The sequence below is a fragment of the Urocitellus parryii genome, chromosome Y, assembly GCF_045843805.1.
Source record: "Urocitellus parryii isolate mUroPar1 chromosome Y, mUroPar1.hap1, whole genome shotgun sequence".
NCBI classification, from domain to species: domain Eukaryota; kingdom Metazoa; phylum Chordata; class Mammalia; order Rodentia; family Sciuridae; genus Urocitellus; species Urocitellus parryii.
The window spans coordinates 39,433,188-39,460,460 of NC_135548.1; positions in this window are offsets into that span (position 1 = coordinate 39,433,188).

The following is a 27,273-nucleotide window of genomic DNA, read 5'->3' on the forward strand; positions in this document are numbered from 1 at the left end:
CTACATTTCAGCAGCAACATGGGGTTAATCTCCTGGGATTTCATCCCCACCCAGCAGGTGCTGGATCTCTTGTTCCCAAAACAGCCACCTTCTTCAGTCTTTACTCCTGGTGCCACTCCACATCCTCCAAGGGGACAAGAACCTCAGGTTCTGGATGGATGTTGTAGAATGCCCACAGAGCCAACTGCCAGGCTGGGTGGGGTGCAGTTGCTGGGCTTTGCTGATGTTGTCATCCCCCACAGTTCTTGGAACCTTCTGTGGCAGTGGCATCCAGGACCCCAGCAGCTGTGAGTAGCAGCTCCTCACTGCTTCACTCCAGCGAGCAGGTGGAAGACAGCCGCGTTGTTCACGTCCTCCTAGAGGGACAGAGCCTGAGGGAGACAAAGCGCATCCCGGTAAGCCCGACAGCAGGGCTGCCTCCTGGGTGTCCACACAGTGGAAGGCAGGAGACACAGCCAACCCCAGGGCTATGGTGGGAAATAAAGAAGAGAGAGGTCCGTCTTAAGGGCTTGACCTGAGGAGGGAGAGCATCAGCATGCCCAGCTTCAGTGGTGAGTGGGCCTGTGTATTGTGGGTTTTGCAGGCCAGAAGTGCAGACGGAAGTGCTGTGGACAGATGAAGGCAGAGATATGTCCAGGGTGCAGGCTGCAGTGCCTAGAACTTGGTATTCTCAATGAGTGAAGTTGGAGCAGAGGAGGTGGCAGTGACTTGTCACATGTGTAGGAGGGGATGTGTTCCTGGTGGCAGGGAAGAGAACCTCCTTAGCATGACTAGGTGTAGGAATTTGGGGTCGGGATCACCTGGGGGGTCATGCCAAAGCTTCGGAATGTTAGGCTTTGCATGTATGTAAATACGGAGCTAAAGGGGTTCTTGGCAGAATTTCTATGGATGTGCAGTAGACACGCTAATGCTGCAGGTGTCCAGCTGCAGAGGAGACATGTTCAGTGACTGCCAGTGCTGAGTCAAGTACATCATTACAACCAGACCCGCACCGAGCTTCCAGAGGCCAGGGCCTCTCAAAGCTATCATGAAGCACTCAAGTGCACACTCTTGTATCTGAGTCTGTTTTGTGTCGTGGCAGTCAGGACCCAAATTTTCAGTGCATCTGCCTCTTCCACCCACAAAAGCAGCCTGCATCCCAGATCACACTTGGTGCGCAGATCCCTGGCCCATTGCTCTCATCTCAGTGAGATGAGAGTGTGTCTGTGCATAGGCAGTTTGGTCCTTTGACATGAGTGGAATGTGGCTCCCCAGGGGGAGGGGAGATGGCAGGTACAGGCAGATATTTGTACCAGGATTGTTCTAGTAGCACATTGCAAGAACCCAGGTGGTATATGGAGGACACACTCAGGTAGCAGGATAACAAGATTGTGCCCTTGTATATGTAGCTGAGATTTCTCCTGAATGTTTGACCACAGTCTTCTGGGTAGCTCTTCTAAAAGCCATTCTCTGATGACATTTGTCCCACCCTGATCCAGGTGACCTTTCAGGAGACGGTGACAAGCCTCATCCGCAGGGCCTTGGACCAAAATTTGTTGCAGCATGAGGATGTGGACAACTTTGAGCTGCTGTATATGATGTCTGAGGATGAGAGTAAGTAGGACAATCAGACAGTGGGGAGACATGATCCACAGTGGGCTCAGGATAACTGACAGCCAAGAGAAAGTGGGCCTTGGCCCCAAAATACCAAAGTGTGATGGGCCTGGCGGAGACTCTGAGGGGTTGTGGGTGTTTTGTGGTATAATCCTTGAGTGCCACCTAACAATTCTCTCCACTTCGCTCTGCAGAAATCAAGGTCTCTGACCACTCACTCGTGTGTCTGTCCATGAATCTGGGAATACAATATTTCATGGTGAGGAAACGCCCCCAGGTCAAGGGAAAGGAGGTAAACACCTACCTTATTCAAGCTGTGCATGTGCTGCCATTCCACTTCGACCTGAGGAAATAAGAAGCCTCAGCACCTGGACATATTTGCTGGAAGCCCATAGAGCCAACTGACAGTCTGGGGTGGCTTTCTGTTTCTGGGTTTGCTGATGTTCCATCCCCCACAGTTCTCAGAATCAACCTGCAAGTCCTCCAGGCCGCTTTCCCACAAGCAGGTGGGAGACACCTGCTTAATTCGTGTCCACTTAGAAACACAAAGTCCAGAGATGGCCAAGAGTGTTCTGGTAAGCCTGGGAGCAGGGGTGTCCCGTGGTGCTTACACCTGGGTGGGGAGCAGACACTGGTCCAATACCATGGACTACTCATGCCCTCTTGAATTTGGAGCTTCTGGATGATCAGGAGGATAGATGGGAATCAAGAAGGGAGAGGTCAGTGTGAAGGGCTGGAGCTGAGATGAGCGAGTGCAGCAGCTTGTCCACTGCCATGTCTGAGGGAGTCTGTGTGTCAGGTGGCAGCATGCAGTCCAGAAGGGCAGGGACAGGTATGGGTGACAGATGAGAATAGGACAGGAACTAGGTTGCAGGTTCCCTTGTATGGGATGCTGACGTCTATGGAGGAGGACAGCAGTGTGAGGTTCTCCATGTTCCTTGAACAAGGAGCTGAGAGAGTCTCTCTGCAGAGTCGATATGGATGTGGAGCAAGCACACTAAATGTCCAGGTAACCCAATGACCACCCTTGCCGGATGAGGTGCCCTCCTACATCCCAGCCAGCACTGAGCCTCTGGAGGCCAGGAGCTCTCGTGGCTATCTTTCAGCTCTCCTGTGTGTGGTCATGTTCCTGGGTCTGTTTTTGGCCCTGGCAATCCAGACCAAAGCCTCTAGGTTTTGTGCCTAGGCCATTCCCAATGCCGCCTGCATCCTCGGGCAGACCTGGGATCTTGGAGGCTATTGTCCCATTCCTCCCAACTTGTGGGAAGAGATTGCATCTGTATGCAGGTAGTGGGGTCCTTTCACTCCGAGAGGAGTGCAGCTCCACAAAGAGCAATGGCAGGCCCAGGAAGTCCTATGTACAAGGATTGGGCTAGTAGCCTGTGGGAAGAGCCCACACGATGAGCAGGAGGTCAGCCTCGGGTAGTAGGGTCATGGATGTTGCCCTTGTATTTAGAGTGGAGGTGCCTCCAGAATGCCCCTGCCCACTGTCCTTGAGTAGTCACTTCAAGGCCCATTTCCTGAAGGCCTGTCTCCCATGCTGCTCCAGGTGACCTGCCACGATAGGGCTCCTGTCGTCATCCGCAGCGCCCTCGACCTACACTTCCTTACTGAGGAGAATCCAGAGGATTATGAGCTGGGCCAAATCATCTCTCGCCGTCAGAGTAAGTGAGACAATCAGATAGCAGAGAGCAAGGGTCAGGATGTGGACTCAGGTCAACTCTTAGCAACAAAGAGTAGTCTCTGACCCCCAAGAACACTCCAACAGGTGTGTTGGGTTCGTGCACAAAGCCAACTGCACTTCTGCTGGTGGGAGGTCTTGAGGTCCAATGGTATACCCCGGTGGATATTGCGGCTCCCCACCAGGTGCCCTCCCCTGGACATGAACAGGCATCCAAAGCTGACATCTTTGAGGAGTGAGGAGGAAAGCCTCTCTCCAGGAGCAGTATGTTTTCATGGTCTGGGATAGGAGTGGTTTCAAAGGAACATGGGAATGCATGGGCTAAAGAGGGAACTGGCATTTTGTGGACTGAAGCAGTACTATTGAAAGCCTTCTGTGTGACCAAAAAACCACTGCCTGGGCAGAGCATTGCCAGGATTCTAGCAAGCAGTAACAGGATGAAATTGGGAAGAAAACACAGCCTGGGAGACAGCCTGAATCATCTGTTTTTGCATAAATTCCATGGTCTTACGCACCTGAGTCCACTAGGCAAGGAGTGATCACAATAGCCAGGTTGTGATCCCTAACTAAAGTCAGATGAGGGCTTCCTGAGCACGTAGCCACAGAGCTCATCTGATAATAATGCCAGCGCTTTTTCGTTGGTTGGTTGGTTGGTTTTTGTGAGCCAAACACCACAGCAGCCATTATGCCAGCCTATGTACCCTGAAGACCACCATCCCTATGAGTTCTAGGATCACTTGTCTCCTATCTTAACCTACTGTTAGGTTAGTAGAGTCTATGGAAGAGGAAGTCTGTCTGGGGCCTTGGTAGCCTAAGAAATTCATAGCAGAGATCTCCACATCCAACCCAGAAGGGATGGAGAACAGGCTCTAGGTTAGAGGAGGGTGACAGGAAACACATGTTCAGAGGAAGGAGAAGCGGCTGTTGTATTCCCCCACTCGGGGTCATGGCACCACTGGGCCATACACCATGTTGGAGGGAAGCAGTCCCTTTGCTGGTCTTTGGAACCATTGTTCTCAGTAGGGCAGTATTTGGAATGTGGCCTCCATTCTCAGAAGCCTGGTTCACATGGAGGCGGGCTCCACCAATGCAGAAGCATGGCTCTAACGTGGTATCCGTGCTGTTCAGCCTGTCCTCACTGTGGCCATACTTGTGGAAAATAACTCAGAGGAGGAATCCTAGGCCTTTTTTCTCTGGGTTTCATAGCTTTCTCTTTGGTTGTGCACTGAGGCTGTCCATAAAGCTCTAGTGTGTGGCAGTGGAGAGCTCCTCAGCCCTTGCCACAAAGGCATAGACTGGGAGAGAGAGAACGAGGCTGGCAGAGAGGGAGAGAGAGAAAGATGGAGAGGGAGGACCTCTCCTTGGAGAATGAGGATTCAGTGGAGCCAACAGGAACAAGGTACTGTTGCCCAGGGCACAACCCTGTTTAGGTCTTACTCCAACCATGCTCAACCTTTCTTCCAGTCCCTCCCACCCCCCAGTAGTGTATTCATCTTGAATGAAATTTCATGTTGACATCAGAGCACTCACCATCCAATGCTTCCCTCCAAACCCACCTATGAAGATGGCTCATGTGGGGACTGAATCTTCGGCACAGGAGCCTTTTGTGGGAGATTTCAGATGCAAACCCTAGTGGTGTGCTTTGGCAGATGCAAGAGGACCTGAGATATTCTGGAGTCCAAAGCCTTCGGTAGGAACAGACATTAGGTCTGTTGAAGTGCTCTGCCTAGTTCTTCCTCAGGGAGGACTGTGGAGGCTGTCTTTGTTGGTATTGGTGCTGAATTGGAGAGCTCTCAGGTGTGTGGCTCTGGCCTTTTCTGGCACAGGCTCTCAGATGTTGGCGTGTCCTAGGGAGCACCTCCTGAGTGCCACCTTCTTTTTGTACACCCCTCTCTCCCCAGAGCTGAGGATTCCAGCAGAGGTCAACGTATTTTATGCCAAGAATCCTCACAAAAAAATCCAACTTTGTGCTGAGGAAAAGGAGCCTCTCCCAAAAGAATGATGGGTGGATCGAGCCTCAACCTCCCTCTCGTCCTGCAAAGAAGGCTCCTGCCCTCCTGAGGATGCTTGCAAAACCATTCTGTTGCTGTGTGCCTGGGCGGGGCTGAGGCAGCCCAGGAATATTTACATTGATTACTATTTTCTTCAAAGTTTGAATCTATAGTTTGCCATTGTCCTTGACCTTGTTTAGTAACACAGTTGTTACTCTATCCTGTATTTGTTGTTTCCATTAATATATTATTATTATTTTAAAATATATATGTTTTTGTTACCTGATCTACTGTGATGATTTGAGTATACTAAATGTAGCAGTGATTCCTAAAGGACACATCCAAACCAACAGGAAGGAATGTTTCATTCTATCAGCAAGAACTTTGGTTTTTAGGAGTTTGGCAGATGGCATTATCTGAGTCAGTTTTCCAATGGGGGCAATGAAGTATCAGCTATGATGGTACAAACACAAACAAAGACACACAAACACACACAAGAGCACACACACTCACTGAGAGATAGATAGACAGATGGAGTTGGTCTCTGCTGAAATACTTTGGAGACATGGTTCTGATTTCTCCCCTTTTGGAGTATTTTCAATTGCACAAGGTGTCTTGCAAATGAACCCATGTCTGAGGAAGACATGCATGTGTACTTCACATGCCACTTTTCACATAGCAGGAAGGTCATGTAATATTTTTCATGCAGCTGTCTTTTGACTGTGAACCATCCCATGAGGTCAGCTGTGGAATTTTCAACTTGTAGCATCACAATGGGGATCCACTCTTTGGATTTGGGGATATTTCCGATTTTCTTGATTCAGATTGGAATGATATATATATTAGTTTTTGATGAAAATTCTGCATTTGATGGTAATGAATGTCGTGCATCTAGGAATCTGTAGAGTGCAGACAATGAATGGATGCCTACTGTTGTCTGGACTGGTCTGAAAAGTCCTGTAGCATCTGAGCATGTGTGAGGGCTGTACAGGTCTTGCCAAAAGCCCAGGTCAGATGATCCTGCACAAAGCTGAACTCCTAGTGGTCTCCACAACAGTGTAAGGGCCAAGGAGAAACACACTTCCACACAGAAGTTGGGAAGCTACCTTATGAAGGTGATCATAGATACGGGATTATTAATATATCCAGGTTGGCGTCTATTATTTTTTTAGCTTTTGACTTTCGCAGCTGTGGGCATCTTGACAACCATCAACTCCCTGTAAGCACAGACAACTCTATAAGAACCTGAGGATAAATTTCCCTGTGCATGTCCCCTTGTGAAACTGCTTAAGCACCGCCTGGTTTACACACAGGTGGAATTTCTAGGTCAAAGTGTGCATGTTTACTTCTTTGACTAAGCACTGCCAGGTGGCTCTTCTGCATAGCTCTACCTGTGGCCAGGATTGTATTATCTAGCTTTCTAACTTTTGCATGTTGAGTAGATATATAGTGGGAGCAAACTGTTTTTGTTGGTATTTTTCTTGGTATCTATTCTGATGCTTTTCACTGGGGGATTTTTTCCTGTGAAAATGGGCTTCCTCTACTTGACCTTATTTTCTTCTTTTTAAAATTTTTTCAATGTGACTTTTTAATTTTAGTTTTATTAAAGACATTGCCCCTTGCTTGCATAGTCTATATCTAAAGCACTAGTCCTTGCTCCAAGGCCCAGCTTGCTCTCAGCTGCCCCAGGAGGGGAACAGTCTTTGGCGGTAGACAAGAGACACCCCTGCAGGGGGCACAAGTGCTTTGGCCCTCTGGTGTCTTGCCAGCAGTGCTTCCCATGCTCACAGAGGGTTTCAGACACTGAGTCAATGGTCCAGGTGGTCTTTTGTTCAGTCTGATCTCAAATTGAGCTCCTCTGAGAGGTCATATTGAAGTCCTTGTGTGTACCTGATCCATCATTTTAAACAATATTCCAAGTTCACTTTTTGTGTGTACGTGGGTTCTGGGGATTGAACCCAGGGCCTTGAGCCTGTGTGGCAAGTGACCTACCTGAGCTACACCCTCAGAGACCCCTGTAAAAGTATTTCCCCTTTGCCTCGGGGTCTAAGTTGCCAAGGCTGACCTCAAACGTTCCTCTTGCCTCAGCCTCCCTGGTGGCTGGCATGACAGGCATGCACCTGGGACTGTCACACTCGAGCCTGTGATGGGAACTCATGTGCATCTGTCCAGGGCTGAGCATGGTTAGGCAGAGCTGTGCTCCAGGCTCCCTGCAGGGCTGTGGAGGCTTCTGCTGCCCAGCAGCCCTGGTGCCATGGCCAGGGCTCCTCCCAGCCGAGGGCAGGCAGCTGCCCATTGCTGTAGGCTGACCTTATTTTCTTCTTATGGCACTCGTCCGTTCTCTGGACTATGTTGTATGGTTTGTCCATTAGGAGTCTAACAGGTCCTCTAGAACCTTCAAACAATTAGTAAAATTCCTGAACAGTAAGTGAGCGCGCGCAGAAATTGGGCTAATATTTTGGGAAGAACAATGTTGGATGATATATTCATGGCTTGAATATATCATCCAACATGAAGTTATATTTTATTACTTACAAAATAATAAAATAATGAAGCAATACCATGGGCTGAGCTAAAATAGATCCTTAGGATCTTAGGCATTCTGTAATAAATCTGTGTCACTTGAAGTATAGAGTTGATCGACTCTGAGTAATGAAACAGAAGTAAAGGTATCAAAGCCAATGATCATCTGTTTCCAATTTTCTGTGATTTGGTTCAAGTGGTAAAGTGGTGATATTTATTAATAACGGATGGAATAGGTTCATAATTGTTTTAGAGTACAATTAGATGCCTTCAAACTTTAGGCTACATGGGCACATTTGAGAACGGTTCCAGCCATTCTCTCATCCTTTGGGTCATTCCCCTCCTATGTCCTGTGAGACATTTTCTATGTGAGGCTTTAAGAAGAAGAAGAGAATATTCTGTAAAGAAAACCTTGTGATCTGTGCAGTATGAAGTTGAATGGATTCATTCAGAAATCAGAAATTCTATTGAAAGATATTTATTGGCATGAGCCAAATAAAACCTATTTTTAGGCATCCTGGTGAAGACAAGGTTTTATCTGTATGTCTCATTTTCTATGTTTTGTTGTTGTTGTTGTTGTTAGAATGAAATTCATATGTTGCCAGACCATTCTATCAGATGTGTAACTAGATGCCATTTAAATTACCCACTTTTACATGGTAGACAGTTTTTAATGAACACTGCCTGTCTGCACCTTTTTTAAAAACAGGACTGGGATCAGAAGCCCAAATACCAATGGTTAGCTGGAGCATATTTTTCATTTGGCCTATCTGTCAGTATTCCCTGAGGTCATCTGTGCAATCAGCTTCGTTACTCCTGCTCCCTCACTGGATTTCATAGAAACCATATGCTATGTATGAATCAGGGACACCAATCCCACAACATAGCATTCTTGGAATATCCAAAGTCCCACTTTTCACTTCGCCATGCCTGAGATCAGCAGTAATATTTATCAGCAAATGTGAGATTTTCAAAGATCCAATTCTATGTGCTCCTTTCTCATAGAGCCTTAGGCAGGGATATAGCATACATAAATATTAAGTAAAGTCCATAGTTTTTAAAATGTCATCCATTGAATAGTTGACACATGTCTGAGATACTTTTTATTTTGGAGGAGGTATTATTTAATAGGGAATTCCAACAGCTACCTAATAGTGAAATGAGAAGTCTTGCATCCATTTTATTTTGTTTCTGATGATTTTTATGAGTAAGGGTAAGATACTTCCTTGTTCTGATGCAGATGTTGCCCACTTTTGTGAATGGATGCGGGGTGTCACCTACTACTTGCATATCTGCATATTGGGCTTGACACTGCTATCGTACTTGGTAGTTGGCAAAAAGTCAATACTGAAGTTAAGCTCTTGTGTTCTAGCAGCAGAGCTGAAGATCCTTGATGTGCCACCTTCTGCAATCCATGCTGCTCTCTTCATGTTCCTTATTGACTTCCTGGTGATGAGCATCATGGTCTCCTGGTCTTGAGAATGGCCAAGCATTGCTCTGTGAATGTGGAAGATGGGCATGTGGAAGGCTCCAGGGAGGAGGGATCATTGAACATGTACTCGAATCCATGTGCCTGTTGAATGACCTGTTTTTTTATTTTTGGGTTTTAAGGGAGACACTGCCCTAAAACACTTCTGTGCAGCTGGGGATGCAGGCTTCTGCTTCACCTTGCAGGAAGCATTAACGAATCCTTTCCAGAAGACATGAGAAGAGAGAAGTGAGCCTCTGGTATCATGCAGGTTCCTTGCATTGCCCATGGGCTAGAAGAGAGAAGAGTTGCTTCATGAGATTTGATCCCCTTTTTCCTGAAAAGTTCCACACAGAGGTGAGTCCCCAGCATGTTTAGAAATCATTTCAGACACCTTTCTGGACGGAATTGAATCAGAGCCCCTGATGATGTGGAAGAGCTAAAGATGGGTTTGCTATGAATTTTCTATTTCATTCATCAGGGCCTGAGTCAAGTCAGTCATTGTGCTGTCAACACATGAGCTGCTGGTCAAATGTGAGGAAGTGGTCTTGCTTTATGAAAACACCACCCTGATTCAGTGAGCCAGAGGCAGCCTGCAGTCCCTGTTTTCCTGTAAAGGCAGATTGCTGTGGATGGCCTCTGGCCTCGTCATGCAGCCCTGCTCAGAGTAGGGGATTGAGGGACCAGGCAGATCCCTAGTTCCTTTTGAACTTTATTGCCATTGGGCCACCCCAGGGTCCTTGGACTCTACCTGGTCTTCTGGCCTGGGTCAGGGGATGTGAGGTTTGGAATCCCCCTCTGTGGCAGGATCCCAGCCCCCCAGCCACTTGAGGTCAGCACATCCTTCCCTAATTGTGTTAGAGTTGGAGACTTCTCCCACCCATCCTCATCCATGCTCATCCCACATTTTGTAGCTTGGCACCTGAGGACCTTTATTCATTGACTTAGTTGTTAGTGATGATGGTTACTAAGACTAAGTGACTCTTTCAAGTCACATCACTTGCATGGTAGGGCTAGAGCATGGATCTTCCTAATTGATTTCATGGGACTCTCTCATGGAAACTGTGACTGCTTCCTAAACACACACTCTACATTTGGAGTGTCAAAATTCTTGCCACTGCCTCCTTGGCAAGTGTATCTTGTCTTCTACGTGGGAATTTCACAAATATTTTCCTTTGGTTTGTGGAGGTCATGCAGAAGGGATTTCATTTGAAATAGCCCAAACAAGAAATACCAGTTGTCTTTTTCGCACATGGATGTGTGTAGTGAACACCCCTTTCTGTGTGCTTGCATGAGTTACTCCTTTGAATTTGTTGAAGAATGGTTGGCTGGGGAGCAAGTTAACGAGAGATGGATATCAATGGTTGTCAAGTATTCTGACATGAAGAATGTATTGAGGATGTGAAGGCTTTTCTAGCCAGTTCCTATGGCTCAGTCAGGGATCAGTCAGAGGATTCTGTCTGGTAGACTCTTTGGCACAGATGTCAAAGTGGCCTGGTCTTACCCTGTCCAGGACTGAATGCTGAGCTTGAGTGGGAGCTTCTTGTCATTTCAAGCATTTCCATGAGTCTGTCCTCTGTTCTCTTGTATCCAAGTGGTTTCTAATAGGAAAGCAGAACAAAAATTGAAAGTATGGTGATTGATTATTTTTACCAATGTTATTTCAATCCACTTTGTTTAATACGAAATTACCTTTATGCTAGTAAGATTTCATATGTGAGGATATAATGAAAATATTGGGGTTAGGGGATGAGAATATGCAAATCAAACTTTTTTGAGCACCTAGACCGGTTTTTTGTTTTTGTTTTTGTTTTTTTTTAACTTAAATATTATTAAGTGCCAGAGGACCACCGCTGCCATTCAGCCTCAACAACCTCCAGGTCCAGCCTCCCTCCAGGTGGCCCATTTCACCAGGGTGTGTGGGACCACACTGTCCTGGGATGAGAGAACAGTACCCACGGATGTTGACATCTCACAGAGTAGATATTGCCAGTGACAGTAGGGAGCTATTGGCACATGAGGAAGGGAAGAGCTCTCAGGATGGCAAGAGGGGGCCGCTTCGAGACTCATTGGGTATGGCACGAGGCTGCTGGGTGTGGTGTTGGCCTGGGCCCACTGAGTGGGGCAGATCCGTGGTCTGTGTTTCTGTACCCTCCTCTGTAGCCTGTGTTGGCAGCAGATCAGGGAATTGCGATCAGAAGTGCTCCCAGTAACACAGGCACCAGCCCCCAGAGTGTGTGCCTATCCGTTTCCCCACCTGGCCTGACTTAGTGCCTGTCTTGCCTCAGGGCTGAGACCCTACAATCTCTGATGAGGGTGTCTGTGGTCCAGATCCAACCTGCATGGCCAACATGCTCAGACCTTCAGCTGGGTCCTAGGCTGCTGCAACCAAAGTCTGTTAACTGGGTGGCCGACAACAGAGGAAGTGTCTTCCGTTGAGCTCCAGAGGCTCAACACAGTAGGTGTTGGGCTGTCCCAGTGCCATAACCCCTCCCAGGTTTCAAGGGGACTGTCTCCCCAACTCTCCCAGCCCTTGCCCACTCTCCTATTGCTGCCCACGATCTGTGGTTCCCATATGGGCATCCCGCCCTGGCTCCAACCTCACATATCCGGTATCCCCCAGTCTCCCTGGTATCTGGGTCCAGACTCTCCTCTTCCTACAAGAATATCAGATATTGGATTTGGTCCCAGTTGATGCTGTGTTCCATCATGTGAGCTCTTAGCTTCATCACTGTGCAAAGACTCTTCCCACACAAGTTCGCACGACTTTTGGCTGGCTAAGAATTTTCAGGCGACACTTTTCTAATGAGTACACTTTCCTTCCTTCCGATCTCCCACCAGTGAGCATTCCTCGCACCCTTGTCCTAGTTCCTTTATGGCAGTTTCCCTCCTTATGGCTGAGAGGACCTAGTGACCCCTGAATTCACACGTTCTCCTTAATCACCAACACACTGCAGAATTCTCCAGGGGGCCATATATGCTCCTGGAAGTTGGTGTTGGAAATAGTTCTCCATCCATTAATCACTCCCTCACTCACTAATGTCCTTGTGTCCTTGAGAAAGGCTCTCCCTTTCCTGGTTTTCCTGAATAGAAATCCTCTTGCCTCTTGGGTGAATAGGGTTATGGGTTGTGCAGAGGGTGTTGGTCCACTGAGCATCTTAGAGACTGTCCTTTATGGAGCCTAATGATCCTCACTGGGGAATGAGGCCAGGGTCCTAACTGTGGTTAGTTAGAGAGGGAAAGAAGGACAAGGGAAACTCAGATGTCCCTTCATGGCCCCTGGAGTTAGAGGACTTACCCCTTTGCACCTGGGATCAGGAGACCTCATTTCCTCGAGGACACGCACACTCAGACGTTAATCTTGAGTGTGGGTTCCTTTCTGGGGTCCAGGGCTGTTGTTAGCCACCAGGAATGACAGTGCTCTCCATGCTGAGTGGAGCCATTTTTGCCAGGAAAGAGAGCCCATGGTCACGCCTTGTGCAAAGCATCCCACGCCAGGGGCTCCCATGCCTACATTCCTGTCCTGAAAGGAAGCCACTCAGAGGCAAGGTGGGTCCAACCACCTCCCATGTGTTCACTCATCACTGTGTTCCAGCAGTCACCCCAGTGAACAGTCCTGATGGGATTGGATGTGGCTCAGAATGTCACCCTCATGAGCTCTACCCTGCCACAGCTGCAGTTCTGCAGTGGGAGAAACTCAAAACCTCAAAACACATGCACATGAAAGAAAAGAGCAAGAGCCAGAGCCCAAACAGGCCAGGTGTGGCAAAGACAGCTGGAGTGCCTAGGTTGGGACTCAGAATTATGTCAGTGGGGTGGCATTGCTGCTGGCACCAGCATGATAACCGAGAGCCAGCCCTGCTCATTTTGGGGAGCAGTGTGTTGGGGAAGGCAGCAGAAATTGAGAGGCAGGATTGAGTTTGGCCCTAGGAGGAGGTTGGGTAAGAGGCCAGTGTGGGTTGGAGAGCCTGGGCAGATAGACAGAGGCCAGGGCACACCCCAAAGCCTGGAGACTGCACTTGATGTCCAGGGTTGTGAAACACCACTTCCCCTCTTACTCACAACTGAGAGCAAGGGGCATTGATGAGTTCAGTTTGTGTGCAGCTGCATCCAAGGTGGCTCGGCTAGGAACCTCTGTTTCCTTGACTCAGGAGGCTGGGAGTCCAGGCTCCACTGAGGCTCGGCTGGGAGGATCGGAGTCTGAGTTTATGCCTGTGTTCCCTGTAGGATCCATGTTGGCTGAGCCTCAGTGTTTTTGTAATGAGAGGATGGGTGACCGTCATGTCTTTATCACAGGACACACTTGCTAAATGGATTTGTTTGCTCTGAGGAGGAAAGAGAGAGGGGGGAGTGGTGCTGGAGACAGGGATGCAGACAGGGGTCATGGACTTGGCATAACTCAGTCTTGGAGGTGATATCCCATCACCTGTACCCACTTCAATTCCCATGAATCCAGAGGCTGAGCCCCCTTGAGGTGAGGGGTGAACCGGTTCTGGGCAGCAGGATGCTGTGGTACCTCGGAGTCTCTGTGAGACCCCAACACTAGACACACTTGGCCCTTTTGAAATCTTAGGAGAAGCCTTGGGAAGTTGTATGGCAGAGGGGAGCAGCCTCTGCATCTCAGTCCCCTCCAACTTGCCATGGTGTAGAGAGGGAACTGCAGCCACGATGGGACGGACATTGGCCATGTCCCTGTGTGGGACACAGGCCTGATGGAGTTAGGGTGCATTCTTTGTCTCTCCCTTTCTTGTGATTATCCCATCTCTACATTTGTGCTTTAGCCACCTGTGAGTCCCATCTCTGGTTTCAGAGAGAACAGAGGGTGTTATGGGCCAATAGACACAATAAACCCTAGAGATTAGATGCTACCCTACTTTCCAGAAAAGACTGGGCACACCATGAGTTGCACAATGATGGGACCAGGGTCCAAAAGCTGCTGAGAGGGAAGGACTGGTTGTGAATGCATTTTTGAAGGCTCCAAGCTGGAACTCTAGTGGCACCAAGCAGGGCAGATGCTGGTGGGGATGTTTGGGTAGTTGTTGGTGAACACCTGCGCACCTGAGATGGGTAGGCATGGAGGAGAAATCGGCAGCCCATAGGGCTGTTGAAAGTGGTCTTATGTGAAAAGAGGCTCAGGTATGGGCACAGGAAATGACATCATTGCCTTGACAATGGATCAAACAGAACATGGAACCCTGGTATCCAGGCACCCACTTCACTGACCAAGCCATCCGAGCTCACTTGGTTGGAGCCACTGGAGGGAGAAGGATGTTCTCCTGTGGTTGCAGACAATGCCGAGCCTCAGGCTCCCAGGAATCTCAGGGGGGCCAACTAGCCCTTTTGTGGATACACTGGGTGAGGCTTCATCTTAGACGCCAGAGCCTCTGGCGATTGTCGCAGAGGAGCTCAAGAGTAACAGTGAGTAGCACAGGGCAGGTGAGCCCAGCAGGCCCTCTAGTCTGATCCCTGATGAATGGCCCAGGACTCCTATTCTGACTCTGTGTGTGTGTGTGTGTGTGTGTGTGTGTGTGTGTGTGTGTGTGTTTGTACTGATGGGAACTGTCCCATTGTGCTTTGACTCTAGTGTATTGGCACAAGTCATTTTTCTGTTTGTCACCATTTCCATTTTGAACCCACCATTCTTGGTCCCAACCCAGGGTGAAAATGATCAGAACACGGAGGAGCCCTTCAGGGTTCAGAGCCTTGAACCTTACAGGCAGGACCAGCTTAGGAATGAGCTCCTGCCTGTCATTTGTGGGAGGAACCTACATTTCAGCAGCAACATGGGGTTAATCTCCTGGGATTTCATCCCCACCCAGCAGGTGCTGGATCTCTTGTTCCCAAAACAGCCACCTTCTTCAGTCTTTACTCCTGGTGCCACTCCACATCCTCCAAGGGGACAAGAACCTCAGGTTCTGGATGGATGTTGTAGAATGCCCACAGAGCCAACTGCCAGGCTGGGTGGGGTGCAGTTGCTGGGCTTTGCTGATGTTGTCATCCCCCACAGTTCTTGGAACCTTCTGTGGCAGTGGCATCCAGGACCCCAGCAGCTGTGAGTAGCAGCTCCTCACTGCTTCACTCCAGCGAGCAGGTGGAAGACAGCCGCGTTTTTCACGTCCTCCTAGAGGGACAGAGCCTGAGGGAGACAAAGCGCATCCCGGTAAGCCCGACAGCAGGGCTGCCTCCTGGGTGTCCACACAGTGGAAGGCAGGAGACACAGCCAACCCCAGGGCTATGGTGGGAAATAAAGAAGAGAGAGGTCCGTCTTAAGGGCTTGACCTGAGGAGGGAGAGCATCAGCATGCCCAGCTTCAGTGGTGAGTGGGCCTGTGTATTGTGGGTTTTGCAGGCCAGAAGTGCAGACGGAAGTGCTGTGGACAGATGAAGGCAGAGATATGTCCAGGGTGCAGGCTGCAGTGCCTAGAACTTGGTATTCTCAATGAGTGAAGTTGGAGCAGAGGAGGTGGCAGTGACTTGTCACATGTGTAGGAGGGGATGTGTTCCTGGTGGCAGGGAAGAGATCCTCCTTAGCATGACTAGGTGTAGGAATTTGGGGTCGGGATCACCTGGGGGGTCATGCCAAAGCTTCGGAATGTTAGGCTTTGCATGTATGTAAATATGGAGCTAAAGGGGTTCTTGGCAGAATTTCTATGGATGTGCAGTAGACACGCTAATGCTGCAGGTGTCCAGCTGCAGAGGAGACATGTTCAGTGACTGCCAGTGCTGAGTCAAGTACATCATTATAACCAGACCCACACCGAGCTTCCAGAGGCCAGGGCCTCTCAAAGCTATCATGAAGCACTCAAGTGCACACTCTTGTATCTGAGTCTGTTTTGTGTCGTGGCAGTCAGGACCCAAATTTTCAGTGCATCTGCCTCTTCCACCCACAAAAGCAGCCTGCATCCCAGATCACACTTGGTGCGCAGATCCCTGGCCCATTGCTCTCATCTCAGTGAGATGAGAGTGTGTCTGTGCATAGGCAGTTTGGTCCTTTGACATGAGTGGAATGTGGCTCCCCAGGGGGAGGGGAGATGGCAGGTACAGGCAGATATTTGTACCAGGATTGTTCTAGTAGCACATTGCAAGAACCCAGGTGGTATATGGAGGACACACTCAGGTAGCAGGATAACAAGATTGTGCCCTTGTATATGTAGCTGAGATTTCTCCTGAATGTTTGACCACAGTCTTCTGGGTAGCTCTTCTAAAAGCCATTCTCTGATGACATTTGTCCCACCCTGATCCAGGTGACCTTTCAGGAGACGGTGACAAGCCTCATCCGCAGGGCCTTGGACCAAAATTTGTTGCAGCATGAGGATGTGGACAACTTTGAGCTGCTGTATATGATGTCTGAGGATGAGAGTAAGTAGGACAATCAGACAGTGGGGAGACATGATCCACAGTGGGCTCAGGATAACTGACAGCCAAGAGAAAGTGGGCCTTGGCCCCAAAATACCAAAGTGTGATGGGCATGGCGGAGACTCTCAGGGGTTGTGGGTGTTTTGTGGTATAATCCTTGAGTGCCACCTAACAATTCTCTCCACTTCGCTCTGCAGAAATCAAGGTCTCTGACCACTCACTCGTGTGTCTGTCCATGAATCTGGGAATACAATCTTTCATCGTGAGGAAACGCCCCCAGGTCAAGGGAAAGGAGGTAAACACCTACCTTATTCAAGCTGTGCATGTGCTGCCATTCCACTCCGACCTGAGGAAATAAGAAGCCTCAGCACCTGGACATATTTGCTGGAAGCCCATAGAGCCAACTGACAGTCTGGGGTGGCTTTCTGTTTCTGGGTTTGCTGATGTTCCATCCCCCACAGTTCTCAGAATCAACCTGCAAGTCCTCCAGGCCGCTTTCCCACAAGCAGGTGGGAGACACCTGCTTAATTTGTGTCCACTTAGAAACACAAAGTCCAGAGATGGCCAAGAGTGTTCTGGTAAGCCTGGGAGCAGGGGTGTCCCGTGGTGCTTACACCTGGGTGGGGAGCAGACACTGGTCCAATACCATGGACTACTCATGCCCTCTTGAATTTGGAGCTTCTGGATGATCAGGAGGATAGATGGGAATCAAGAAGGGAGAGGTCAGTGTGAAGGGCTGGAGCTGAGATGAGCGAATGCAGCAGCTTGTCCACTGCCATGTCTGAGGGAGTCTGTGTGTCAGGTGGCAGCATGCAGTCCAGAAGGGCAGGGACAGGTATGGGTGACAGATGAGAATAGGACAGGAACTAGGTTGCAGGTTCCCTTGTATGGGATGCTGACGTCTATGGAGGAGGACAGCAGTGTGAGGTTCTCCATGTTCCTTGAACAAGGAGCTGAGAGAGTCTCTCTGCAGAGTCGATATGAATGTGGAGCAAGCACACTAAATGTCCAGGTAACCCAATGACCACCCTTGCCGGATGAGGTGGCCTCCTACATCCCAGCCAGCACTGAGCCTCTGGAGGCCAGGAGCTCTCGTGGCTATCTTTCAGCTCTCCTGTGTGTGGTCATGTTCCTGGGTCTGTTTTTGGCCCTGGCAATCCAGACCAAAGCCTCTAGGTTTTGTGCCTAGGCCATTCCCAATGCCGCCTGCATCCTCGGGCAGACCTGGGATCTTGGAGGCTATTGTCCCATTCCTCCCAACTTGTGGGATGAGATTGCATCTGTATGCAGGTAGTGGGGTCCTTTCACTCCGAGAGGAGTGCAGCTCCACAAAGAGCAATGGCAGGCCCAGGAAGTCCTATGTACAAGGATTGGGCTAGTAGCCTGTGGGAAGAGCCCACACGATGAGCAGGAGGTCAGCCTCGGGTAGTAGGGTCATGGATGTTGCCCTTGTATTTAGAGTGGAGGTGCCTCCAGAATGCCCCTGCCCACTGTCCTTGAGTAGTCACTTCAAGGCCCATTTCCTGAAGGCCTGTCTCCCATGCTGCTCCAGGTGACCTGCCACGATAGGGCTCCTGTCGTCATCCGCAGCGCCCTCGACCTACACTTCCTTACTGAGGAGAATCCAGAGGATTATGAGCTGGGCCAAATCATCTCTCGCCGTCAGAGTAAGTGAGACAATCAGATAGCAGAGAGCAAGGGTCAGGATGTGGACTCAGGTCAACTCTTAGCAACAAAGACTAGTCTCTGACCCCCAAGAACACTCCAACAGGTGTGTTGGGTTCGTGCACAAAGCCAACTGCACTTCTGCTGGTGGAAGGTCTTGAGGTCCAATGGTATACCCCGGTGGATATTGCGGCTCCCCACCAGGTGCCCTCCCCTGGACATGAACAGGCATCCAAAGCTGACATCTTTGAGGAGTGAGGAGGAAAGCCTCTCTCCAGGAGCAGTATGTTTTCATGGTCTGGGATAGGAGTGGTTTCAAAGGAACATGGGAATGCATGGGCTAAAGAGGGAACTGGCATTTTGTGGACTGAAGCAGTACTATTGAAAGCCTTCTGTGTGACCAAAAAACCACTGCCTGGGCAGAGCATTGCCAGGATTCTAGCAAGCAGTAACAGGATGAAATTGGGAAGAAAACACAGCCTGGGAGACAGCCTGAATCATCTGTTTTTGCATAAATTCCATGGTCTTACGCACCTGAGTCCACTAGGCAAGGAGTGATCACAATAGCCAGGTTGTGATCCCTAACTAAAGTCAGATGAGGGCTTCCTGAGCACGTAGCCACAGAGCTCATCTGATAATAATGCCAGCGCTTTATCGTTGGTTGGTTGGTTGGTTTTTGTGAGCCAAACACCACAGCAGCCATTATCCCAGCCTATGTACCCTGAAGACCACCATCCCTATGAGTTCTAGGATCACTTGTCTCCTATCTTAACCTACTGTTAGGTTAGTAGAGTCTATGGAAGAGGAAGTCTGTCTGGGGCCTTGGTAGCCTAAGAAATTCATAGCAGAGATCTCCACATCCAACCCAGAAGGGATGGAGAACAGGCTCTAGGTTAGAGGAGGGCGACAGGAAACACATGTTCAGAGGAAGGAGAAGCGGCTGTTGTATTCCCCCACTCGGGGTCATGGCACCACTGGGCCATACACCATGTTGGAGGGAAGCAGTCCCTTTGCTGGTCTTTGGAACCATTGTTCTCAGTAGGGCAGTATTTGGAATGTGGCCTCCATTCTCAGAAGCCTGGTTCACATGGAGGCGGGCTCCACCAACGCAGAAGCATGGCTCTAACGTGGTATCCGTGCTGGTCAGCCTGTCCTCACTGTGGCCATACTTGAGGAAAATAACTCAGAGGAGGAATCCTAGGCCTTTTTTCTCTGGGTTTCATAGCTTTCTCTTTGGTTGTGCACTGAGGCTGTCCATAAAGCTCTAGTGTGTGGCAGTGGAGAGCTCCTCAGCCCTTGCCACAAAGGCATAGACTGGGAGAGAGAGAACGAGGCTGGCAGAGAGGGAGAGAGAGAAAGATGGAGAGGGAGGACCTCTCCTTGGAGAATGAGGATTCAGTGGAGCCAACAGGAACAAGGTACTGTTGCCCAGGGCACAACCCTGTTTAGGTCTTACTCCAACCATGCTCAACCTTTCTTCCAGTCCCTCCCACCCCCCAGTAGTGTATTCATCTTGAATGAAATTTCATGTTGACATCAGAGCACTCACCATCCAATGCTTCCCTCCAAACCCACCTATGAAGATGGCTCATGTGGGGACTGAATCTTCGGCACAGGAGCCTTTTGTGGGAGATTTCAGATGCAAACCCTAGTGGTGTGCTTTGGCAGATGCAAGAGGACCTGAGATATTCTGGAGTCCAAAGCCTTCGGTAGGAACAGACATTAGGTCTGTTGAAGTGCTCTGCCTAGTTCTTCCTCAGGGAGGACTGTGGAGGCTGTCTTTGTTGGTATTGGTGCTGAATTGGAGAGCTCTCAGGTGTGTGGCTCTGGCCTTTTCTGGCACAGGCTCTCAGATGTTGGCGTGTCCTAGGGAGCACCTCCTGAGTGCCACCTTCTTTTTGTACACCCCTCTCTCCCCAGAGCTGAGGATTCCAGCAGAGGTCAACGTATTTTATGCCAAGAATCCTCACAAAAAAATCCAACTTTGTGCTGAGGAAAAGGAGCCTCTCCCAAAAGAATGATGGGTGGATCGAGCCTCAACCTCCCTCTCGTCCTGCAAAGAAGGCTCCTGCCTTCCTGAGGATGCTTGCAAAACCATTCTGTTGCTGTGTGCCTGGGCGGGGCTGAGGCAGCCCAGGAATATTTACATTGATTACTATTTTCTTCAAAGTTTGAATCTATAGTTTGCCATTGTCCTTGACCTTGTTTAGTAACACAGTTGTTACTCTATCCTGTATTTGTTGTTTCCATTAATATATTATTATTATTTTAAAATATATATGTTTTTGTTACCTGATCTACTGTGATGATTTGAGTATACTAAATGTAGCAGTGATTCCTAAAGGACACATCCAAACCAACAGGAAGGAATGTTTCATTCTATCAGCAAGAACTTTGGTTTTTAGGAGTTTGGCAGATGGCATTATCTGAGTCAGTTTTCCAATGGGGGCAATGAAGTATCAGCTATGATGGTACAAACACAAACAAAGACACACAAACACACACAAGAGCACACACACTCACTGAGAGATAGATAGACAGATGGAGTTGGTCTCTGCTGAAATACTTTGGAGACATGGTTCTGATTTCTCCCCTTTTGGAGTATTTTCAATTGCACAAGGTGTCTTGCAAATGAACCCATGTCTGAGGAAGACATGCATGTGTACTTCACATGCCACTTTTCACATAGCAGGAAGGTCATGTAATATTTTTCATGCAGCTGTCTTTTGACTGTGAACCATCCCATGAGGTCAGCTGTGGAATTTTCAACTTGTAGCATCACAATGGGGATCCACTCTTTGGATTTGGGGATATTTCCGATTTTCTTGATTCAGATTGGAATGATATATATATTAGTTTTTGATGAAAATTCTGCATTTGATGGTAATGAATGTCGTGCATCTAGGAATCTGTAGAGTGCAGACAATGAATGGATGCCTACTGTTGTCTGGACTGGTCTGAAAAGTCCTGTAGCATCTGAGCATGTGTGAGGGCTGTACAGGTCTTGCCAAAACCCCAGGTCAGATGATCCTGCACAAAGCTGAACTCCTAGTGGTCTCCACAACAGTGTAAGGGCCAAGGAGAAACACACTTCCACACAGAAGTTGGGAAGCTACCTTATGAAGGTGATCATAGATACGGGATTATTAATATATCCAGGTTGGCGTCTATTATTTTTTTAGCTTTTGACTTTCGCAGCTGTGGGCATCTTGACAACCATCAACTCCCTGTAAGCACAGACAACTCTATAAGAACCTGAGGATAAATTTCCCTGTGCATGTCCCCTTGTGAAACTGCTTAAGCACCGCCTGGTTTACACACAGGTGGAATTTCTAGGTCAAAGTGTGCATGTTTACTTCTTTGACTAAGCACTGCCAGGTGGCTCTTCTGCATAGCTCTACCTGTGGCCAGGATTGTATTATCTAGCTTTCTAACTTTTGCATGTTGAGTAGATATATAGTGGGAGCACACTGTTTTTGTTGGTATTTTTCTTGGTATCTATTCTGATGCTTTTCACTGGGGGATTTTTTCCTGTGAAAATGGGCTTCCTCTACTTGACCTTATTTTCTTCTTTTTAAAATTTTTTCAATGTGACTTTTTAATTTTAGTTTTATTAAAGACATTGCCCCTTGCTTGCATAGTCTATATCTAAAGCACTAGTCCTTGCTCCAAGGCCCAGCTTGCTCTCAGCTGCCCCAGGAGGGGAACAGTCTTTGGCGGTAGACAAGAGACAACCCTGCAGGGGGCACAAGTGCTTTGGCCCTCTGGTGTCTTGCCAGCAGTGCTTCCTATGCTCACAGAGGGTTTCAGACACTGAGTCAATGGTCCAGGTGGTCTTTTGTTCAGTCTGATCTCAAATTGAGCTCCTCTGAGAGGTCATATTGAAGTCCTTGTGTGTACCTGATCCATCATTTTAAACAATATTCCAAGTTCACTTTTTGTGTGTACGTGGGTTCTGGGGATTGAACCCAGGGCCTTGAGCCTGTGTGGCAAGTGACCTACCTGAGCTACACCCTCAGAGACCCCTGTAAAAGTATTTCCCCTTTGCCTCGGGGTCTAAGTTGCCAAGGCTGACCTCAAACGTTCCTCTTGCCTCAGCCTCCCTGGTGGCTGGCATGACAGGCATGCACCTGGGACTGTCACACTCGAGCCTGTGATGGGAACTCATGTGCATCTGTCCAGGGCTGAGCATGGTTAGGCAGAGCTGTGCTCCAGGCTCCCTGCAGGGCTGTGGAGGCTTCTGCTGCCCAGCAGCCCTGGTGCCATGGCCAGGGCTCCTCCCAGCCGAGGGCAGGCAGCTGCCCATTGCTGTAGGCTGACCTTATTTTCTTCTTATGGCACTCGTCCGTTCTCTGGAGTATGTTGTATGGTTTGTCCATTAGGAGTCTAACAGGTCCTCTAGAACCTTCAAACAATTAGTAAAATTCCTGAACAGTAAGTGAGCGCGCGCAGAAATTGGGCTAATATTTTGGGAAGAACAATGTTGGATGATATATTCATGGCTTGAATATATCATCCAACATGAAGTTATATTTTATTACTTACAAAATAATAAAATAATGAAGCAATACCATGGGCTGAGCTAAAATAGATCCTTAGGATCTTAGGCATTCTGTAATAAATCTGTGTCACTTGAAGTATAGAGTTGATCGACTCTGAGTAATGAAACAGAAGTAAATGTATCAAAGCCAATGATCATCTGTTTCCAATTTTCTGTGATTTGGTTCAAGTGGTAAAGTGGTGATATTTATTAATAATGGATCGAATAGGTTCATAATTGTTTTAGAGTACAATTAGATGCCTTCAAACTTTAGGCTACATGGGCACATTTGAGAACGGTTCCAGCCATTCTCTCATCCTTTGGGTCATTCCCCTCCTATGTCCTGTGAGACATTTTCTATGTGAGGCTTTAAGAAGAAGAAGAGAATATTCTGTAAAGAAAACCTTGTGATCTGTGCAGTATGAAGTTGAATGGATTCATTCAGAAATCAGAAATTCTATTGAAAGATATTTATTGGCATGAGCCAAATAAAACCTATTTTTAGGCATCCTGGTGAAGACAAGGTTTTATCTTTATGTCTCATTTTCTATGTTTTGTTGTTGTTGTTGTTGTTAGAATGAAATTCATATGTTGCCAGACCATTCTATCAGATGTGTAACTAGATGCCATTTAAATTACCCACTTTTACATGGTAGACAGTTTTTAATGAACACTGCCTGTCTGCACCTTTTTTAAAAACAGGACTGGGATCAGAAGCCCAAATACCAATGGTTAGCTGGAGCATATTTTTCATTTGGCCTATCTGTCAGTATTCCCTGAGGTCATCTGTGCAATCAGCTTCGTTACTCCTGCTCCCTCACTGGATTTCATAGAAACCATATGCTATGTATGAATCAGGGACACCAAGCCCACAACATAGCATTCTTGGAATATCCAAAGTCCCACTTTTCACTTCGCCATGCCTGAGATCAGCAGTAATATTTATCAGCAAATGTGAGATTTTCAAAGATCCAATTCTATGTGCTCCTTTCTCATAGAGCCTTAGGCAGGGATATAGCATACATAAATATTAAGTAAAGTCCATAGTTTTTAAAATGTCATCCATTGAATAGTTGACACATGTCTGAGATACTTTTTATTTTGGAGGAGGTATTATTTAATAGGGAATTCCAACAGCTACCTAATAGTGAAATGAGAAGTCTTGCATCCATTTTATTTTGTTTCTGATGATTTTTATGAGTAAGGGTAAGATACTTCCTTGTTCTGATGCAGATGTTGCCCACTTTTGTGAATGGATGCGGGGTGTCACCTACTACTTGCATATCTGCATATTGGGCTTGACACTGCTATCGTACTTGGTAGTTGGCAAAAAGTCAATACTGAAGTTAAGCTCTTGTGTTCTAGCAGCAGAGCTGAAGATCCTTGATGTGCCACCTTCTGCAATCCATGCTGCTCTCTTCATGTTCCTTATTGACTTCCTGGTGATGAGCATCATGGTCTCCTGGTCTTGAGAATGGCCAAGCATTGCTCTGTGAATGTGGAAGATGGGCATGTGGAAGGCTCCAGGGAGGAGGGATCATTGAACATGTACTCGAATCCATGTGCCTGTTGAATGACCTGTTTTTTTATTTTTGGGTTTTAAGGGAGACACTGCCCTAAAACACTTCTGTGCAGCTGGGGATGCAGGCTTCTGCTTCACCTTGCAGGAAGCATTAACGAATCCTTTCCAGAAGACATGAGAAGAGAGAAGTGAGCCTCTGGTATCATGCAGGTTCCTTGCATTGCCCATGGGCTAGAAGAGAGAAGAGTTGCTTCATGAGATTTGATCCCCTTTTTCCTGAAAAGTTCCACACAGAGGTGAGTCCCCAGCATGTTTAGAAATCATTTCAGACACCTTTCTGGACGGAATTGAATCAGAGCCCCTGATGATGTGGAAGAGCTAAAGATGGGTTTGCTATGAATTTTCTATTTCATTCATCAGGGCCTGAGTCAAGTCAGTCATTGTGCTGTCAACACATGAGCTGCTGGTCAAGTGTGAGGAAGTGGTCTTGCTTTATGAAAACACCACCCTGATTCAGTGAGCCAGAGGCAGCCTGCAGTCCCTGTTTTCCTGTAAAGGCAGATTGCTGTGGATGGCCTCTGGCCTCGTCATGCAGCCCTGCTCAGAGTAGGGGATTGAGGGACCAGGCAGATCCCTAGTTCCTTTTGACCTTTATTGCCATTGGGCCACCCCAGGGTCCTTGGACTCTACCTGGTCTTCTGGCCTGGGTCAGGGGATGTGAGGTTTGGAATCCCCCTCTGTGGCAGGATCCCAGCCCCCCAGCCACTTGAGGTCAGCACATCCTTCCCTAATTGTGTTAGAGTTGGAGACTTCTCCCACCCATCCTCATCCATGCTCATCCCACATTTTGTAGCTTGGCACCTGAGGACCTTTATTCATTGACTTAGTTGTTAGTGATGATGGTTACTAAGACTAAGTGACTCTTTCAAGTCACATCACTTGCATGGTAGGGCTAGAGCATGGATCTTCCTAATTGATTTCATGGGACTCTCTCATGGAAACTGTGACTGCTTCCTAAACACACACTCTACATTTGGAGTGTCAAAATTCTTGCCACTGCCTCCTTGGCAAGTGTATCTTGTCTTCTACGTGGGAATTTCACAAATATTTTCCTTTGGTTTGTGGAGGTCATGCAGAAGGGATTTCATTTGAAATAGCCCAAACAAGAAATACCAGTTGTCTTTTTCGCACATGGATGTGTGTAGTGAACACCCCTTTCTGTGTGCTTGCATGAGTTACTCCTTTGAATTTGTTGAAGAATGGTTGGCTGGGGAGCAAGTTAACGAGAGATGGATATCAATGGTTGTCAAGTATTCTGACGTGAAGAATGTATTGAGGATGTGAAGGCTTTTCTAGCCAGTTCCTATGGCTCAGTCAGGGATCAGTCAGAGGATTCTGTCTGGTAGACTCTTTGGCACAGATGTCAAAGTGGCCTGGTCTTACCCTGTCCAGGACTGAATGCTGAGCTTGAGTGGGAGCTTCTTGTCATTTCAAGCATTTCCATGAGTCTGTCCTCTGTTCTCTTGTATCCAAGTGGTTTCTAATAGGAAAGCAGAACAAAAATTGAAAGTATGGTGATTGATTATTTTTACCAATGTTATTTCAATCCACTTTGTTTAATACGAAATTACCTTTATGCTAGTAAGTTTTCATATGTGAGGAAATAATGAAAATATTGGGGTTAGGGGATGAGAATATGCAAATCAAACATTTTTGAGCACCAAGACCCGTTTTTTGTTTTTGTTTTTGTTTTTTTTTTTTAACTTAAATAATATTAAGTGCCAGAGGACCACCGCTGCCATTCAGCCTCAACAACCTCCAGGTCCAGCCTCCAGGTGGCCCATTTCACCAGGGTGTGTGGGACCACACTGTCCTGGGATGAGAGAACAGTACCCACGGATGTTGACATCTCACAGAGTAGATATTGCCAGTGACAGTAGGGAGCTATTGGCACATGAGGAAGGGAAGAGCTCTCAGGATGGCAAGAGGGGGCCGCATCGAGACTCATTGGGTATGGCACGAGGCTGCTGGGTGTGGTGTTGGCCTGGGCCCACTGAGTGGGGCAGATCCGTGGTCTGTGTTTCTGTACCCTCCTCTGTAGCCTGTGTTGGCAGCAGATCAGGGAATTGCGATCAGAAGTGCTCCCAGTAACACAGGCACCAGCCCCCAGAGTGTGTGCCTATCCGTTTCCCCACCTGGCCTGACTTAGTGCCTGTCTTGCCTCAGGGCTGAGACCCTACAATCTCTGATGAGGGTGTCTGTGGTCCAGATCCAACCTGCATGGCCAACATGCTCAGACCTTCAGCTGGGTCCTAGGCTGCTGCAACCAAACTCTGTTAACTGGGTGGCCGACAACAGAGGAAGTGTCTTCCGTTGAGCTCCAGAGGCTCAACACAGTAGGTGTTGGGCTGTCCCAGTGCCATAACCCCTCCCAGGTTTCAAGGGGACTATCTCCCCAACTCTCCCAGCCCTTGCCCACTCTCCTATTGCTGCCCACGATCTGTGGTTCCCATATGGGCATCCCGCCCTGGCTCCAACCTCACATATCCGGTATCCCCCAGTCTGGGTCCAGACTCTCCTCTTCCTACAAGAATATCAGATATTGGATTTGGTCCCAGTTGATGCTGGTGTCCATCATGTGAGCTCTTAGCTTCATCACTGTGCAAAGACTCTTTTCCCACACAAGTTCGCACGACTTTTGGCTGGCTAAGAATTTTCAGGCGACACTTTTCTAATGAGTACACTTTCCTTCCTTCCGATCTCCCACCAGTGAGCATTCCTCGCACCCTTGTCCTAGTTCCTTTATGGCAGTTTCCCTCCTTATGGCTGAGAGGACCTAGTGACCCCTGAATTCACACGTTCTCCTTAATAACCAACACACTGCAGAATTCTCCAGGGGGCCATATATGCTCCTGGAAGTTGGTGTTGGAAATAG